The following is a 16,409-nucleotide window of genomic DNA, read 5'->3' as shown; positions in this document are numbered from 1 at the left end:
CAAAGTAATATATTACTTGTTCTCAAAGTTTCTCACTTATTAGTTGTGAATTTTCCCTATAAATAGAGAACTCACACAGTGCATTCCACACACCAAAGAGTTTCATTGAGTTGTCGGGAACTCTTTCTCTCTTCTCCCTTTTTTGACTTGTGTTGACGAGTCTTTCATCTCTTCTCCCTCCTTCGACTTGTTTAACAAGTCCTTCTCCTTTTTCTACTCCTTTCTGTCCCTTCGGAATTAAGAGTGTTCTTAAGACCATAGTCCCTTTTCGGTTTAATGTCCCTTCGGAATTAAGAATGGTCTTAAGTTCATAGTCCCTTCGGTAATATATGTCCCTTCGGAATAAAGAGTACTTTTAAGATCATAGTCCCTATTTGAAATAATAATGTCCCGTCGGAATCAAGAATGATCTTAACGGTATATAAAAATTATTCAATAATTTTATTTGAGGAGAAATGGTGGTAACACCATATTTGAGTGGTCATAGTACCATATTGATAGTTTGGAGAACTTAAAGGTTAGAATGGTGGAAACACCATATTTGAGTGGTCTTAGCACCATAATAGAATGGTAATGGTACCATATTAAAGTGGTTTCAGTATTAAAGAGTGGTCTTAGTACCATATTCGAAGGTGTAAATCTCGAACGATTTTCTACAGTGCAGTAGTTAATCGAACAGTTGTAGCTGGGCTTGTTTTATCCTGAAGGCGGCGTGGTTGATAGTCTACCTCGCACAATTTTGGGTAGTGCCACGAAACGTCTTAAAGAGAGCGACCTGGTCGTGACTCAACCTAGTAACAACTTCGGTAGATAATAGAATTTGGAAATCCAAATACAATAGTTTGGAAATCCAAAAACAACACAATTTCCCTTTTTTTTCCTCTTAACATGATATCAAGATGAATCGTTTCACATTGGTTTACGGTATCATATATGTGTTGAAGTTTCTCATACACCTTGGTGGTATTCGTCTTTAATTTCCTTCTACCCTATGATAATCGTTGAAGTTGTTTGTATTTTGTTGTTAGTCTCACATCACTCAAGTTTTCGAGAGTCGGGTTAAATATTGCGATGTGCGAATTGAATTCAGGACTACGCTAGGCGTGAAGGTGGGTGTTGAAGTTGTTTGTAGTTTGTTGTTAATCGCTCAGGTTCCCAGACTTTTAAGTGTATAAATATGTTTTAGTACCCTCATCTTTTAAGCTACTTTTGGGATGAGATCCAAATTTAGTTAACAATAATCAAATAATTTTTATTCCTTTTGAACTCTGTTATCATACGATTGTTTAACATTCTTCGATACATTTTGCTTCTTCCCTATTCTGGTCAAACATATGTTTAATTTTCTCTGTGCTTCTGTCATACGGTGGTTAAGTTTTTTAGCTAATGTTGGCATGGACAGGGGAAATTCTAATGAATGTTTTTTTTTTTTGAGTAAATTACACTTTCCTCACTTGAAAGATGCTTGAATTATACCCCCTCCTCTTCCGAGACTAATCCAGAAATTTAAAACCAGAGGGACCAAATATAAGGAACATAATTTGATTAAAAGAATAATTATTTAAATACAAAAGGTATATAAAAAACCCTAAACTAATACTTTCTTGTTTGTTAAAGAAATTTATAACTATATTTAGTACGAGTGACATTAATCGGTAAATATAGTGGACATGCAAATGTTCACTTATTAGTAAAACAAATTGAGAGATAAAACAAAATCACTCTTATAAAAAAATATAAAAAATTATATTGCATATGTTCTAGGGTAAAAATGTTTTTAGTCCCTACAAATTCATACACTTTCAAGTTTAATCCCTAAAAAAAAAATTGTTCAGGTTTAGTCCTTATTTGCATTTGTATGGACTATTTTGAGGACTAAAAATATTTAGTTTATAAAAAAGTTTTTAAAATAGAGACTATTCTTATAAAGTGTAATATTATGGAGGTTTAAATTTTCACTTCTAATTTAATAGGGAATAAACTTGAAAGCTCGTGATTTGTAAAAACTAAAACATATTTAGCCATATATTATATATGTAGCTTTGAAATTTATTTCTAAAAGAGAATTTGGAAATGAAAAGTATATTTCCATGGACACACAAAAACGATAATTGAATAACCAAACAAATGAGCTCAAGTGGTTAACGAGTCCCACCAAAGGATGAATTGTTAAGGAGATCAACCTGAGTATGGTTTTTGAATGGAACAAATCTCGGTCAAACTCTACTTACCTTCTAATCAGACACCAGATTACCATGACTCCTTTTTCATGAGAACCGGAGGATTGGTACAAAATAAATTAGATATATCATTGTGGTTCATTCTATTTAAAATGTGTTGCGGAGATGACCATGTCGATATATTATACGAAATATAAGATAATTTAAAATAATAAGAAGTACTAAACTAATGATATTAGTTGATAGTTAATCAAGTAACATGGTAAAAAATCAAGTAACATGGTTGCCCTGGCTCCTTGCTAGGCTTCCTTCCCTTTGCTTACAAGAAATGGTAAAAAAAAGTTACAAAAAATAAAACACTTTAATTAGAATAATTGGGGGGGACCATGACCTAATTATACTTTATGAAACATTATAATATACTTTAGTTGTAGTGTATAAATTTTTATATTGAAAATGTGGGGGAACCATGGCCTCCAAAGGCCCCCCTAGTTCCTCTGCCACTGCTCCCCTCTTATGTTAAAATATACACTCTCATCCCCTCTTATGCAAAACATATTAGAAAAAATTTCATTCATTTCCCCTGAAAGATACTTGAATTATTCCCCTTCCCTCTTATGTTTTTTTTAAGGAAGTCTCCTCTCTTATGTTAAAATCTACGATTTTCTCTCTTAATAATTTTTTTATTTCTAGTAATCTAGCAAACAAAATCTAACACCCTCTAAAGAAAAATAGTATTATGGGTCCACTTTAATATAATCATAATCAAATTCATATTTTTCACTATTTTTTATTCACAATTTCATTAAAATCTAGTTTTAAACCCTATTATAAATTATAAAATATAAAACAACAAAATATAAAATTAAAATGAGTGAAAAATTACCAAAGTCGATAAAATATGATTATTTAAAAATGTATTTTATATTCTAAGTTATAAAGTTAATAACAAAATATTTAAACTTAGTCATCATTAACATTTAATTTACAAAGAAATGATTTTTTTTCTCAAATGTTGTTTTAAAATTAGTAGATATTTAAAAAAAATATTTATGCTAAAATATATTAAAGTCTAGTATATATTTAATTATTAAGGGAGGTTGTAATTCAAGCATCTCATGGGGGAGGAGAGTATAAGTTTTATTTTTCAAGGGAGAGGAGTGTGTATTATAACTTAAGAGACGATGAGAGTGTAATTCAAGTTTCTTTTAAGGGAAGGGAGTATAATTTTTTTCTTTTAAACAAAATTCCTATGAATGTTAAGACGTGGACTTGACACATGCTCGCAATTAATCAAATTGTCTGATTTTTTTTCTTCAGAATTTCATTGTCTATTAGATTTAGTCCATGACCCAACATCATATATTTGGTTTGTATGTATGTTAAAAAAATACACGTGTATATTCATAACCTAATTTTTTTTAAACAAGTCAAAATGAGATATATATTAACAAATCGAAAATTTTGCTTCCTAGCACAAAGAGTGCGTAAAGAAGCAAAAAAAAGTTACATCAAATAGTCCAGTGTCACTAGTTTAGAAAAAATAATGAAAACATCAGTCAATCCCTAAACATACAAGCGGATGTTGCCACCACGAATTATAACCAAAAAGAAAGCGCACATTTTTTGCTTTCAACCAATGAAGGGAATACATCCTAACCTTTTTCAAGAGCTGCTCCGTCGTATTGGCTTTGTTAGCAAAAAGTATTTGGTTTCTTTCATTCCAAAGGACCCAAATTCAACAAAGCCAAATCAAATGTAAGAATGACCGACGTGGAGCATAACCTCCGGAAGAGAAAACAAATTGGTTGAAGTGCTCCTTAACCTGTTGGGAGTCCACTGAATACACACCAATCCAAGAATTAACAAGCTTCCAAAGGTCGCCAAAAAAAAGCCACCAATTTTTCATTTCAGTATGAATTATGATCGGATTCACAAATTATACATATCAACTTTATCCATTATCTCTTGCATGTATATATGGAATAAGGGCCGTCCCTAAGAATTCGGAGGCTCGGCTCTGGGAATGAAAAGAGGTCAGTGATAAAATCAAAACGTATTTTTTTTTAAAAGAGCAATGTTCTATTTATATTTTTTAAAAGATAAATATAAGATGCAGTATATATGCGGTACACCCAAAGGTAAAAATGACTACCGTATACATGAGGAACCCCCACCTAACACCAAAAGCAAGAGGACCTAATTCTAATAGGCCTAAAAGGCTAAAACAAGGGGACAGAAAATGGTTGGGGGTATTAAAAAAAATTGGAGGGCAGTAGTACTAGTGGGTATTATTTTATTTTTTTAGGCCCATGGCTGAGGGAGGCCCATCTCTGTTGAGCTGTTTGCACCCCCTCAGGGCCGGGCCTGTATGGAAAGAAGTACTAGTATAAACTATAATAGAATGGTAATAACACAGGTGTGAAAAGTCGTTCCCCTAAAATGCAAAGGTTCAAACTACCTTGCATTTTTCTCTTTGGACTCCCAAAAATTGGACACACCAGTTTTTTTATTTTATTTACAAAAGCACAACTTGTTCATTTTATTCATAACTTCATCATAATACAAGATGACATATACTCATGAATTTAAAAAGGGTCATGTTAACTTGTGCCCTAAGGCACATGTTAAGGAACCCAAAAAAGCAACTTTGCATTGAAAAACATGATGTTTTAACTTTTTAGAAGTTGACTACACGACTTTTGGGGCGTATATTTCTATAAAGAGCTCCTTAACATGTGCCCTAGGGGCACAAGTTAACATTTGCTATTTAAAAATAAACATACAATAATACCGTTTTGACTAATGAATGAACAACATTATTTACTAGGTTCCGAATAAAACTTATCTTTATCTTTAATTTTTATATAGAACTATGCCAAACTTTACAAAAATTTAAAATAGCACCTAAATTGAAACTGACACTGAATTTACTTTAGATAGCGTGGAGCACTTACAACCAAGTTTAATAGACATCCATGATACTATTCTCCATAATATGGTTATATGTTGACTTAACACTATAGTCCTCATTCAAATAAAAGATTCAGTAGCAATTGTCCTTGCCCGCCTCATTAAATAAAGGTATGGACAAAATGTTTTCAGCCTCTCTTTGTATAAAGTAAAACCGAACCAAATTCTCTTTTCAGGTATTATTCGTTTGATCAATACAATTTGATCACAACTAAGAAACAAAATCATTCTAAACTAAGATAGTAGTTCATCATTCTAAACTAGAAGTTCTTTGGAGTAGTCTAGAAACCCATAACTAAGAAACAAAATCAATTTCTCAGCATATTCACTTTATCAAAAAGGAGATCATTGTCACACATGCAAGTTAACCTACAAATTATCTTATGAGCTAAACAAAAGATAAATCAAGCTCAAATGATTGATCAGCCGATCACACTGCTAATTAGCTAAGCATCAAATTTTGTACAAGGACAGGATTTTTTTTGTGTGTTAACCATCCGGTTCTTAGGAGAAGGTGACCCAAATAATCTGAAGTTCGATAGTGAGGTAAATATAATCTAACCAAAAATCCTTCCGAACGATTTGTGATGGAGCTCATTAACCACTTAAGCTCAACCACTTAGTTGGGACAACATAAAATGAAGTGCGAATAGATAATGAATAACAACCGTAACAATGAATACTGTTGGATCTTGTGTTGGGGGTCTGCTGCAATAACTTGACCAAGAAGATGATGAAGATGAATATGATGAAGAGTGCACATAAATTCCAAAGATTGTTGTATATCTTGATTGTTGGGAAGAGGCTGCTGCACTTGAAACCTGAAAAGTTTAATAGTTATGCATGTAAACTTAAAGCGTATGGGGTTGCCATACTAACCTTTAGGTTCGATTCGCCCCCACCAATAACTGTATATCGGATGCAATAAGGAATGACCGGCGAATCCCCTTCAGGATACTATGAGTTCCTTGACGTGTATTGCACAACCACACCAAGCGTATCTCCTAACAGTATTTTACAGATTTATGGTTCCAGCAATTCACTCATGCATTAGAGAATTGATGGATGATTTAGAGTAAGAGAATGATGGAGAATTATGTTGTTAATGTAACAAAATTCTGTCCAAAATTGTGTGTTGTTGTTCTTTCTTCTGTCAAACTAATGCCCAAATGTCAAGCATTTATAATGCATTATATAACCCTTCATATGAGAGAAAACACCCCTTTGATTTGAAACAATGTTATGGTTCATTAAACACCCCTTTCTCAAAGGTTATAATCATATACACTTGAATCAATGCAAAGGTTCATTAAGCACCCCTTTGCCAAAGGTTATAATCATATACATTTGAATCAATGCAAATGTTCATTAAGCATCCCTTTGCCAAATGTTCCAATGTATATGAATAATTCCCATGAAGAGTTACAATTTTTGGTTCTAAAGTGATTCCATTATTTTGGAAATCACCAACAATCCCCCACCATTTTCAAAATACTAAATCACATAAATCCGGAAATTCCATGCCTTCAGATAATGGTATCTCGCGATTTGAACCATTACTTAGTAAGTTAAGTTTTCGCTCATTCCCAAATAGTATGGTAGGCAAGCTTTGAACCAACTATTCATTAGAACAAGTGTGCATAACTTACACATAGAATCTCGGTACCATTGATAAAGAGACTTGTAAGAAGACACATTAAGAAGGCCTTGTGTCATATATCCCTTTTCATGAGAATTTAAGAGTCAAACCCTTGAACTCCGTGAAGCGGCCAAACTTCATTCTCACATAGGTAGACTATATCGGAAATGCCCCATAAGTATGCATTCCAGCAAATATATGCTATATGTCCATTAAGAAGAAAACCTCATCCTACCCTTTTTCTTCTTATGGTCCAAGTACTTTTGCCCCTTAGGATGTTATCTATTGTAAAGTACTTCAATTACTCTAATAGTGTACTTTCACCATTGAACCCAAGACTTGATGCTACTCAAGTGTGGGTTGAGTTTCCACCATTGGTAATCAATTAGATTTGGGTTTGTATCACATCCCTAATAATGTCTTCAATGTATTCAACATCATTTCCAAAGACATCATTCCTTGTCAATCATTTCGTCAAATAATTGCAAGATTTTTCTTTTAACTGTTATAAACTTTGAATATTCAATTCTTCACATAGATTTTGTATTCTCATAGCTATGTCTATGGATTGACTTATATACTCTTGATAGTATTCACCAACTATCATCAAACCATGACACCATTGTCAATTCGAGTATATTGTAATAATGCACAAACTTTTATGTCATTACACCTTTGCTATAACAATATTTAACATGCATTTCAATTTGAACTTCAACTTTTCTTTTATATATATCCAAGATATATCATACATTGAATGCATTAAACATACATAGCAAAATAAAACTTGATCATAAAAGAATGTCATAACCAAACTTCATAAGATGAGATTAAACATGCAAGTCATATACTCCACATAAAATTAAATATAACACAAACATTTTGATTTTAGTTATCATATAACTAATACATATATCATAAATTTATTGTGTTAAACTCAAGTTTATGTTTAAATATGTTCAATGCTAAATTTCAATAAACAATGACATAGAAGAATAAACAATGAACCAAAATCATTAATATTTTCTATGACATTCTTTCATGAACATATATCAACTTACAATAATTCAAAACATACCCAAATTATTTTAATGTCATGATAAACAATAAATTAACAATTACGTTTCATATTATCATGTACATATAATATCAACACAATATTAATGATAACAATTTCTTACACAAAGTAAATAATATCATTAAAGCAACCACTTGATATTTTGACAATTTATCTACACTACTTTCATAAATAAAATAGTGTTTAAACATTCTTAACATATTACTATACTCATCAAAATTCATATACTTGAACAATTTCTAAATCATGTATATATATGTCACCACATGTTAAATCTAACATATTCATATTTACTTAGATACTATACACATGCATTTAGAACACTAAATATTTCATAATAGATAATCACTTATATGCACATTATCTCATGTTCAAATTCACATCAAACAGATTTCAAACGATAAATTTCATACATATCAAAATTTATCATGCATATATTATCTACAACCACATGTAAATTTAACATAAACACATCACATATGAAATATTTATCCATAAATTTCCACGACATATATTCATAAAAGGAATTTGTCTACCGTTCACCGTAGTCATGGATGAAAAGTAAGCTTTCATCTCTTCCAAAAATTGCAGTCATTAATCACAAGTAAATCATAAATCGAACCTAAAGATTGTTGGAACTTGTGTTGGGGGTCTGCTGCAATAACTTGACCAAGAAGATGATGAAGTGTGCACATAAATTCCAAAGATTGTTGTATATCTTGATTGTTGGGAAGAGGCTGCTGCACTTGAAACCTGAAAAGTTTAATAGTTATGCATGTAAACTTAAAGCGTATGGGGTTGCCATACTAACCTTTAGGTTCGATTCGCCCCCACCAATAACTGTATATTGGATGCAATAAGGAATGACCGGCGAATCCCCTTCAGAATACTATGAGTTCCTTGACGTGTATTGCACAACCACACCAAGCGTATCTCCTAACAGTATTTTACAGATTTATGGTTCCAGCAATTCACTCATGCATTAGAGAATTGATGGATGATTTAGAGTAAGAGAATGATGGAGAATTATGTTGTTAATGTAACAAAATTCTGTCCAAAATTGTGTGTTGTTGTTCTTTCTTCTGTCAAACTAATGCCCAAATGCCAAGCATTTATAATGCATTATATAACCCTTCATATGAGAGAAAACACCCCTTTGATTTGAAACAATGTTATGGTTCATTAAACACCCCTTTCTCAAAGGTTATAATCATATACACTTGAATCAATGCAAAGGTTCATTAAGCACCCCTTTGCCAAAGGTTATAATCATATACATTTGAATCAATGCAAATGTTCATTAAGCATCCCTTTGCCAAATGTTCCAATGTATATGAATAATTCCCATGAAGAGTTACAATTTTTGGTTCTAAAGTGATTCCATTATTTTGGAAATCACCAACAAATACTATAATCAAGAGACAAGCCACATGAAGTATGTTGACCAAAGAGTAACTGCAATTGACGCCAAGGCATAGGTCCAGAGCATCATAACAGAACATTCACTTTCACCAGCTCTAAATAATTGTGCTATGGTGCCTGACATAGGAAATAAAGTTTGAACCATATTACAACCAACAAATCTAATTACTTAGGTAAATTAAACAAAAGAACATATATATTAATGGTGTACAATTTGACTGAACTATAACTAAGAAGATCATAAAAGTTTAATTACTACCTATACTCATAGCTGGAGGAAGTGCACACTGAAGGAAAAGAATAAACTGATATAAAGGATCTACATGCACCAAACCTAAATGTGTTGCCCCTTTAATAATTAGAACACCAAAAATTGGTAGCAAAATATATCGAACTGCTATGATTCCTATAATTGTCCAAAATGGAGTACCTGCACCCTTCAATCCTGCTCCATTCACCCACACCAGTGAAATTATTAATCAAATTAAAGGATAAAAATAAAGGGCTAGCCCTACTTAATATATAAGAATCAAGTGAAGAAAATTGCTCTTTAGCCACCTAGCAATTGCTCAGAGACACCTAAAACACGTTGAACGGTGGTTAATTGCTGTTCAGACACTTTTTAAATCGGTTAAACCAATTAAAAAAGAAATTTAACTGATTCAAAATGTTTTCTAATGGAAATTAAGTAGCGTTCGGCGTCAGACGTTAATTAACTACCATTCGGTCTTTTTTGAGGGTGCCTAAAGAGCAATTGCCACAAGTGAACAGGCAAATCAATACCCAAAATGGTAAACATCGGTCCAATAGTCCCTCGATTAAAGGAATTGTCAAATACATTTCAAAAATTGTAAAATGTTATTTAAAATAGTCCTTCACTTAACTTTTGTTGTTAGAGGTTATATTGTGGCACGTTGGATATGTCATACTACACGATGATCTCACATTAGTGTCAGTTCACTATTAGCTAATATATCTATAAAATTTTGGTCATATTAATGACAAGTTAGCCTCTAGGTGCGCTGTCATGGTGTATGGTCAACTAATCATGTCAGGACTAATTACAAGCAAATTATCTCCAAATGACTTAATTTCAAAGACAAATTAGCCTCCAGGTGCACTGAGAGTGGTGTATGGTCAATATGGAGAATCACAAATTGAATTGATGTGCCGCATCATAACCTCTAATGATAGAAGTTAGCCAAGGGTTTTGAATTATTTTTTATACTATTTTAAAGATATATTTACCGATTCGTAAAAATCAGAAACTATTTTGACCAATACATCTAGGTTTAATTTGCCTATTTAATTGTACCAAAAAAAAAAAATTGCCTATTTACTATATTGTCTTTACATATATTTTTACCTTTAAGAAGGTTGGCACCCATTATAAGGGTTATTGTTGGAATGGCAGCATCACTGCATGTAATAATAGGACAATGTAACCTTATGTAAGTAATTCCAAAATCATAAATATGGTTGATTTGAGATGCATACCCTATCATGGAAGCAGAGTCTTCAATCACATGAAGAGGAGCATTGCTTCCATTCATTAAACTACGTAAGTGAGGAACAACACCAACAATAAATCCAACAATCTGCATAAAGAAAATTTTAATAATCAATTTTAATTTCCTTTCTTATACAGGGAACTATATCTGAAAATCGTAGAAAACGAACAATATTGTATCGTACCGCTTCAAGAGTTGCTGGTGAAAATATGCCTTTGAAAGTGGGGTTGCTTAAAATCATTCCAAATTTATGCTTAATTTTATCTATGATTGCCACCTGCAATTAAACCCTCCAAAACTTTCTGCAATTAGATTTTTAGTAATTTGTTAAGAAGATTAGTAAAAAAAAAAAAAGTACTCAAGATTATTTCTATTTGAAACTCACTCAGTAACAAAATATAGGCAAAAAATGTCCATGTATCTACGTATTTATATACTTTTTTTGCTACGGATGGAAGAATTAATAAAAAATCTTATGAAAGGGAAATTTGTAGCAACCTTCATTTTGTGCTGAGACTGATTCTTAGAAAGTAATAGGGTGTATGCATCATCCACATTGCCTTTTACTGGGATTATCTTTTCTGAGCCTTCTTCTATCAGTGATTCTGATACATCCCCTGAATCCTCCAAGGAGATAGAATCACTACTTTTGTTACCTTCTTTGTAAACTTTATTTGACGAAATCCGCAATATGTTGTACACATAAGTCCATATAAAAACAGCTCCAATCTATGGAATTTCCCCAAAGAATAAAACAAGTTCATAAAACAAATAAGAAACAGAGTTTAATTTTGATACACCGTCGGTATAATTTTTTTTGCACCAGTATCAAATGACAATATATATATTAATGTGGGTTTATACCCCTTTTAGTCCCTGTAATTTGGGCGAATTCCAGTTTTAGTCCCTGTAAAAAAAAAAGTTTAGATTCTGTCCCTGTCATTTGAGATTCTTCCACTTTTGGTCCCTCCTTGAACCAGTCAGCAGAATCTGCTGACGTGGCAGGGGTGACTGTGTAATTTTTTATTTTTTTATTTTTTTGTAGGGGTACACGTGGCATTTTCGATTTTTTTTTTTAAAAAAAATTAAAAAATTCTGGAAAAATGAAAATAAAATTAAAAAAATCCGAAAATTAATAAAAAAATCTGGAAAAATGAAAAATTGAAAAAAAATATTAAAAAATTCTGGAAAAATGAAAAATAATAAAAAAATCTGATTTTGGAAAATTGAAAAAAAATATAAAAAAATTTTGGAAAATTGAAAAATTAATAAAAATGAAAAAAAATCTAGAAAAAAATTTAAAAATCTTAAAAATTTTAAAACGAATAAAAAATCTTAAAAAATAAAAAAAAATCTAGAAAATTTATAAAAAATCTTAAAAAATAATGAAAAAATTCTGAAAATTCTGAAATTTTTTGAAAAATATGTATCGAAATTCTGAAAAATTCTCGAAAAATATGTATCGAAATTCTGAAATTTCTGAAAAATATGTATCGAAATTCTAAAAAATATCGATAGAAATTCTGAAAAATTTTCGAAAATTATGTATCGAAATTCTGAAAAATTCTCGAAAAATATGTATCGAAATTCTGAAATTTCTGAAAAATATGTATTGAAATTCTAAAAAATATGGATAGAAATTCTGAAAAATTTTCGAAAATTATGTATCGAAATTCTGAAAAATTCTCGAAAAATATGTATCGGAATTCTGAAATTTCTGAAAAATATGGATAGAAATTCTGAAAATTCTGAAAAATTTTCGAAAATTATGTATCGAAATTCTGAAAAATTCTCGAAAAATATGTATCGAAAATCTGAAATTTCTGAAAAATATGCATCAAAATTCTGGAAATTCTGAAAAATTTTGAAAAATCTGTATCAAAATTTTACGAGATTTTTTAAATTTTTCCAGAATTTTTTTTTTATTTTTCCATATTTTTTCAGATTTTTTATAAATTTTTTGAGATTTTTTAAATTTTTTAAGATTTTTTTTCGTTTTAAATTTTTTATATTTTTTCAGAATTTTTTAAGATTTTTATAATTTTTTATAAATTTTCTAGATTTTTAAATTTTTTTCTAGATTTTTTTTCATTTTTATTAATTTTTCAATTTTCCAAAATTTTTTTATTATTTTTCATTTTTCCAGATTTTTTAAATTTTTTTTTTCAATTTTTCCAGATTTTTTATTAATTTTCGGATTTTTTTAATTTTATTTTCATTTTTCCAGAATTTTTTAATTTTTTTTTAATTTTTGTTAAAAAAAAATCGAAAATGCCACGTGTACCCCTATAAAAAAATAAAAAATAAAAAAATTACACAGTCACCCCTGCCACGTCAGCAGATTCTGCTGACTGGTTCAATGAGGGACCAAAAGTGGAAGAATCTCAAATGACAGGGACAGAATCTAAACTTTTTTTTTTACAGGGACTAAAACCGGAAAGTGCCCAAATTACAGGGACCAAAAGGGGTATTAACCCTATTAATGTCAAGCAATTTCAATGATATGACGACTAGAGACGATTGACAGTCTAAAACATATTTACAAAAACAAAGTATAATATAAATTAAATCCAAGATTGAGTTTAAAGGGTATGTACTGCCATCCAATGAAAATCCACTTCTTTGTCGCGCCTCGCTACTTTTGTATGGTTATTTTGAAATTGATTGTGTGACATGAAAAAATGGTGGCCTCCCATTGGATGTGTAAAACTAATAGTGTACAACCATTAAACTCAATAAATATTTTCATTTTTCTCTTCAAGTTTCCAGTTGGATAAAATTTAACAGTAATGATAACATTTGTGTATTGTAATTTCAGAATTAATAATGTGAAGGGAACTAATGAAATTACATACTGCCATAGAAAGTGAAGCATAAGCTATTCCATATGAAGAGATCTACCTGCAGAACAGACACCTACTATGAGACCTTCTATGTTTTTAGGAGGCTTTGTGAGTTGATAATGATCCATCCTAAGGCTGAGCCTAACAAAAATGTAACCAATATGTTCACCGGCATGAACCACCTAGTAATATTGACTATTAAAATGTTACAAACCATATAAGAAATCAAATCAAAATTTGCAACAAAAAATATGAACAAAATAACCACTCACAATAACACAACATTCTCAAAAGTGATCGTTTGTGCCAAATTACCACCAATCAGAGCAGGATTGAACACATAATGCACAAGCTGTAATAAGATGAATTATTGTTGTCAATATATATAGGGTTTTGCTAGAAGTCATCCATGAAGGTGTCTTTTAGCAATCTACACCTCAAGGTGTGATTTCCACTTTTTAGTTATAACTTTGCTAAAAGACACTTTCATAAAAATTAGCTGGTGTCTTTTAACAAATGCTCATAGAATAACTTGCTAAAAGACACATTCATAAAAGGTGTCTTCTAGCAAAACACACACACACACACATATATATATATATATATATATATATATATATATATATATATATATATATATATATATATATATATAGGGCATATCAAGTGAGAATAACATTTGTATGTGAGAATGATAGGAATAAATGATAGGCATCAGATTAAAAAGGGAGGGATGAGATTAAAACATGAGTTATATGAGCTGCTGTACCCAATCTCCCAATTCTCCTCTCATTGAGCTTTAGTTTTCACTATCCCCGTAATCCCCAAATTCTTACCCAGAACACTCTCACCTTCTTCCTCTTTCCCCTAAACCTTCCATTTATTAAGCACTGCCGGAAACATTCCAGAACTCAATTTACAACACAAATCCATTCATTCCCTTTATTTCATGAACTTTTGACTTCTTGTTTTTAATAAGTTATTTTGTCTAAAAAGAACAGATTAATGAATATGAAAATTTATCTTTGAATTTTGTATTTTTGTGCCATTCCATTTGCAATCATAGTAATAAATTTGTTCTGTTAGCTTCAATTTAAACCCAACACATAGAGACAACTATACAAGGGACGTAGAGATGAGAGAAGAAGTAGAAAGAAAAAAAAACGAAATTGGTGAGGAGGGAAAGAAACGACGGCGAAACTGGTGGGAGAAGGCGGCGACGACGACCTTTTGATGGTGGAGGGTAGGAGTCGTCGGAACTGAGCTTGGAAGGTAAGAGAAGAAGAGTCGCAAACGGAGGAGAATAAGAAGCGTTACAACGTTGAAGGAAAGATATGAGAATTGACTATGACACTCACTTACTCATGTTTTAATCTCATTCCTCCCTTTTTATGGCTATCATTTATTCCTATCATTCTCACATCCAAATGTTATTCCCAATTGATATGCCCCCTTATATATATATATATATATATATATATATATATATATATATATATGAGGGCTGCTAACTAACACCCACCTAAAAACACTAAGGTGCAAGTTAGCAAGCTGCACCCACTTATAATTTACTAAAACACAATTTTGTTTATATTCTAATTAATTTTAAATAGAAGGGCAATTTTGTAACTAGCTTAAAAAAAGAAACAAAAAAGACAATGACATTCTTAAGGTGCAAAACATGTAATAAAGACAAACTTTTAAGGAAACAATATTTGGAATGATGAAAGTGGGTGTAAATTAGTGAAGGTTGCTAACTTGCACCTTAATAATACTTGAGTGTAAATAATCAAGTGGATGTAGGTTGCTAACTTGCACCTTAGTGTTTTTCGGTGGGTGTAAGTTAGCAGTCCATATATATATATATATATATATATATATATATATATATATATATATATATATATATATCTGTGTGTGTGTGTGAGAGACAAACCAATAATGATCGAGTAAACACATAAAAGGCAAGTCAATCTGTATGCATTTAAGGAAAACTAAACAATAATATCATTTAATTATTCTTTGTCTACTTTTAATAGCGTTTAATCATATCAAAACAGATGTGATTAAAGAATTAAATGATATTATTGGCAATTTAATACTCATGCCAATATAAAGGATGTCTTTTTATTGAGTCACGTTAATTGTGCAAAATAGGAGTATTGTTCGTATATACAAAGTCATCTCAATGAATGCATTTGGTGAAGAAAAAAGTAATGATATTTATGGAACTTAATGATATTTCATAAAGAATAAAAGGAAAATTACCACGTAGTTATTGCTAATCGAATGTGTTAAATCTTGACCCGTATGCTCATGATGTTTAACAAGTCAAATTTCAAATATTTATGAAACTTAATCATGTTTCATTGTGAATAAAAGAAACGTATTGTTCATACGAAATAGAAGAGGTTAGTAATGCTAATCGAATAAAAGAAAAAAGTAATGATATTTATGGAACTTAATGATATTTCATGAAGAATAAAAGAAAAATTAACACATAGTTATTGCTAATCGAATTTGAAATTGTCATTCATCCATGTAACAAGTCAAATTCAAATATTAATTAAACTTAATGATATTTCATTGTGAATAAAAAAAACTTATTGCTCATTATTGCTAATCGAAAAAAAGGTTTGAAAATACTAATCGTTGATGGAGATGGAGAGAACAATAATACGACCTCAAATGTTGTTTATCACGAAGTCTTTCATAATGTATCTTGATGTTTAATGTTCAAACCTTTTTGTTATGTATGCTACC

General features: G+C 30.8%; 1 pseudogene across 1 annotated transcript; it reads right to left on the bottom strand.

The window, feature by feature from the left end:
* Positions 1-9,111: 9,111 nt before the first annotated feature.
* Positions 9,112-14,439, bottom strand: LOC146920368 (protein PIN-LIKES 3-like; annotated as a pseudogene). Its single transcript, XR_015011099.1, has 9 exons — positions 14,416-14,439; positions 13,919-13,998; positions 13,659-13,828; positions 11,302-11,532; positions 10,988-11,080; positions 10,790-10,890; positions 10,659-10,711; positions 9,552-9,737; positions 9,112-9,409 (listed from the first exon to the last, which is right to left on the bottom strand). The product of XR_015011099.1 is annotated as a protein PIN-LIKES 3-like (transcript).
* Positions 14,440-16,409: the final 1,970 nt, after the last annotated feature.

This window comes from Medicago sativa, chromosome 5 (assembly GCF_051527215.1).
Source record: "Medicago sativa cultivar Bolivia chromosome 5, Bolivia_mono, whole genome shotgun sequence".
Classification (NCBI taxonomy): domain Eukaryota; kingdom Viridiplantae; phylum Streptophyta; class Magnoliopsida; order Fabales; family Fabaceae; genus Medicago; species Medicago sativa.
Note: the sequence above shows the minus strand (reverse complement) of the source record. Positions and strands in the feature narration are given on the sequence as shown.